The sequence below is a fragment of the Mytilus californianus genome, unplaced genomic scaffold (assembly GCF_021869535.1).
Source record: "Mytilus californianus isolate M0D057914Y unplaced genomic scaffold, xbMytCali1.0.p SCAF_3, whole genome shotgun sequence".
In the NCBI taxonomy this organism is placed as follows: Eukaryota; Metazoa; Mollusca; class Bivalvia; order Mytilida; family Mytilidae; genus Mytilus; species Mytilus californianus.
The window spans coordinates 6,888,199-6,892,526 of record NW_026262679.1 but is presented as its reverse complement, the minus strand read 5'-3'; the positions used below and the strand labels follow the sequence as shown (position 1 = coordinate 6,892,526).

General features: G+C 31.0%; 1 long non-coding RNA gene across 1 annotated transcript; it reads left to right on the top strand.

Moving 5' to 3' along the window:
• Positions 1–761: 761 nt before the first annotated feature.
• On the top strand, positions 762–2,971 carry LOC127733406 (uncharacterized). The gene is made up of 2 exons (XR_007997088.1): positions 762–1,492; positions 2,643–2,971. It is a non-coding gene; the product is annotated as an uncharacterized LOC127733406 (long non-coding RNA).
• The last annotated feature ends 1,357 nt before the right edge of the window (positions 2,972–4,328 follow it).

The following is a 4,328-nucleotide window of genomic DNA, read 5'->3' as shown; positions in this document are numbered from 1 at the left end:
TGTTTTACATACACGATATCTTCTTTCTCTCTGCAAGTCAAAACTGAGCGTGTTGGAAAAAAAGAACGTATAGACATATCAAAAGGATCAAGTTTCATAATTTTGCATCCTTCGGTATTAACGAGTAGCAAACTGGTTGTATTTCTGGGTTGAAACAATTGCTTTTCAAACATAGACGTATTTTGAATTCTCGTAAAACCAACAAATATAACTGAAAGCACAGCAACAGACAAAAATCGAAGAAACAGCTTCATCTCACCATTCTAAAAAAAAGAAACAGCCTATGATCGGTTTTTCTTTAAAGCAATATGAAAGTAATTTTTGTATAAAACAAAATCAAGCTGTCTGATTAAGATTCTTGCAATATGTTGTATACGTATATTTCCGGTTTATAAAACTTTGATATACTGGTTGTTATTAATCGCAAAGCAAGATTTGTCACGCTTGTTTTAGAATGCTTTCTGTTCAATGATCTTCCACTTCGAAATGTATTTGGCTTTATAGGAAATCTAGAACGACGAAACGTGCCATCAGCCCAATAGTCAACACTACTCGGTTGTTATTATGAAATTTAAATTTTACGTCACTTTTGTAAACTTACTACATATATAACTAAAAAATCATTCGTAAGAAGAAGACTTTAATTCCATCAGACATATGTGACCATACCTATATTTGGCGCAACTATTTAGAAGTTGTGTTCGCATTGCTCCTTAATGATGATTCGTATATAGACAAAAAAACGAGTCGGGCATACAAACACTACTGTAACAACAGCCCATGAAAAGGCCGTGAAATGTCTGTGAAATATCACAGGGCCGTGAAAACCCCGTGAAAATACCCCGTGACTTTTGTAAAAAAAATATTTCTAAAGGCCGTGAAAAATATTTGATGTTAGAAAAAGACCGTGAAATTTCAATATCCCGTGAAAAGGCCGTGATAATTTGTCCTTTCATGCTTAATAAAAAATATCACGGCCTTTTCACTGGTTGTTGAAACCAGTGAAAAGGCCGTAATATTTTTTCATGTCATTTTTTTCTTATCCTAATTCAGATTTAAAACATCCCATGTGATTATTGTAATATGGTCTAATTATTTCCACTCACATTTTTCTAAATATCCTATAAACTTTTCATTATAAATATATGTCTGTTTTAATATTATTATATGCAATACTACTGTACAGGACTGACTTTTCAATGGAACCATTCATTGTTATAATTAATGACTTTGTGCCAATACACATTTTGTATTTAAAGAAAAGTATTTTGCTTCTCGTCTGTACATTATTATAAACAATGTAAACATTAATTTTAATTGGAACCGAAACATGTAAAAACGAGAACTTCCCGGAATATCAGACCGTATCCGGATTCGTGTTTCTTTTAGAGTAATTGTCACATTTCCGCAAGCTAGGTAGGAAATTTGAAAGACGCCGAAGGTCGATTAATATTTACTTTATAGATGCAAGACGAGTGACAGCAAGTTTGAGGTAAGTTAAGTTATTAACATTTTATTCTTTTATGCATCATATCACCAAAATGTTGATGACGTTTGTGAGCATTTCCATTGAACTGATTTTCACTGAATTTGCAGAAACCGCGCAAACATGCATGTGATATATTCACTTATATTTGAGTCTGTTGCACATGATTCCATTAATCATTTTGGTTAATGTTTTCTAAGACTTACCGGATCCTTTAAATACGATTACGGTTTTGTTTATGTATTTGGGGAAAAAAGGGGGGGGGGGTCCTTTTTCCCCACACTGGCCACATAAAAAAAAAAGACATTTATGTACAGTACACTACGTAGACATAGACATAGATAATTGGAAATGATTATAATAGCAATAAGAATCTCTGAAATGGAGTTCACTCTGATAATCAGAGGCGTAACCCCCTTTGAATGTGTCGGGAGCTATTTAAGTATTTTCTGACTTGGCCGTCTGGACACAGAGTTCAAATGGGATTAATCAGAGGTGTAGCAGGGAAAGTATTTAATATTTGTACGGCAAAATGTCCTTTCTAGAAGGGTTTGTGCCATATCATAAGAATAATTGGTATGGCAATGAGTTGTTTAAAAAATAATTGGTATGGCGAATGTGCCTGCAGTAAAAGTTGCTATGCCCCTGGCCCCCTGTAAAATAAATAGCTGTAGCTCATTACGGCCACTTAGTCTAGACAAGTTTGACTTTAGCCATACATATTATTACTTCAAAGAAACATTAAAATTTAATAGTCTGTCTTAAAAGTGTCTTTAGTCTTTAAAAAAATCAAAATAAATAATATTAGTTGACAATAAAGAACTTCGTTAACTAATGATGCCATATATATTGGATAGGGGGCAGCTTTTCTGGAAAATGGTAAGAAAATATGGGAAAACCTATGCATGTTTCCAAGTGGCTGTTCTGTTTCAATGATGTTTTTTAGTATTTTTCATACCATTTTCACCTCCAGTATGAAAATCTGCCCCCTATTCAATATGGGGTCATTAACCGTGAAGTCCTGTATTGCATGGAATAATATTGTAGCTGTTTTAAGTACATGTATGTACATAAATGCCAAAAATTAATTTGAATATATAAATAGTTTTTTTTATATACATGTATAATATATGTAATGTTTCTTTATTTATTCTAGGAATGAAGAGCAAAAGGATATAGCAGTCTTTATATAAAATAGTTCAGGAATCCAGTTGGAAAGAAGAGCTTTTCAGTTAAAAGTATTTCCTGGGAATTAACAGGAACTTCTATAAATGTTTTTTCTGGAATAGTTATTCAAAAGGGCAGTGAAGTGAAGGATTACATTAGACAAATATTGCTGAAGTGGTAAAATCAGACCCAAGAGATGTACAAAATTTCTACAATACATGTTACAGCTGACTTTTGCTACTTAATCACATTGACATTTGTGTGCTTTTATGTTTTCTTTACATAATTACTACAGTTCTATTAAAATTAATATTTTTATTCTTTGTCACAATTATTACTAAAAAAAAATACAGCATTTTAATATGGTTTTTCATAGTCTCACTTGCATTGTACTTAAATAAGTTGTCTGTAGATGTTTTCACTAGGTTTTCAGGCATTTCACTTCACTTGATTGAAACAGCATTTAAATTTTTTGTTAAATTATGGCCTGAAAAATACATTTAACATTTTACAGGAGTTTTCACAATCAGTGAATGGCTGTTTATCACAGTAGTACATGTACATTTCACGGTCTTTTCACAATGGGCACATAATTTATCACGACTTTTTCACGGTGTACATTTTTGTTTTTCACAGGGTTTCTACGGTCTCTTTACCCAAGTTTTCACGGCCTTTTCACGACAAATAAAGGCATATACTGTACTATATCTACATTTCACGGTCTTTTCACAATGGGCACATAATGCATTATCACGACTTTTTCACGGTGTACATTATTTTTTTTCATCATTAAGTTTGACAAATATTGGTAATCTAAAACAATGCGAACAACATTTTAGTATATTTTCTCTGATATTCATTTAATTTTATGAAAAACAACCAATCCTGATTTACAAAAAGTACTAAAATCCAATGGCGGTTCATAATTTCTATAAAATAAAGAAATTATTTTATTCTTATTCAACACAAACAAAAGTTTAAGTATTTTTCTCCTTATATTATTAAGATTGTATCAAAAAAACTTATCATGAGGCGTTTGAAATAACCATTGTATTATTTTTGATAAAAAGAGAAAACAATATTGGTAATTTTATACAATGCGAACAACATTCTAGTATCTTTTCTCTGATATTCATTTAATGTTATGAAAAACAACCCATTCTGATGTACAAAAAGCACTAAAATCCAATGGCGGTTCATGATTTCTATTGAAATAAAAAAATAAATGCATTCTTATTCAACACAAACAAAAGTTTAGGTATCTTTATTATTATATTATTCACAAAATTACTTATCTATAGGCGTTTATAATGACTGATTGCAAATGACGTTGCATTTTTTCTGACATAAAAGAAAATATATTTACATTTTGAAGCAATGCGAACAGAATGTTGGTATCTTTTCCCTGGAATTCAGCATGAAAAATACAACCAATCCTGGCGGTTAATAATTTTGCAATAAAATTTGCATTATTTTGGATAAAAAGAAAAAAAATGGCATATTTAAACAATACGAACACAATCTTAGTAGCTTTAATCTGATATTTATCATTATTTGACAAAAAAACCAACCGATCCTGGAGTACAAAAAGTAATAAATTCCAATGGCGGTTCATGATTTTAATTTAAATAAAGAAATAATTGCACTCTTAATCAACCCAAACAAAGCTTTAAAT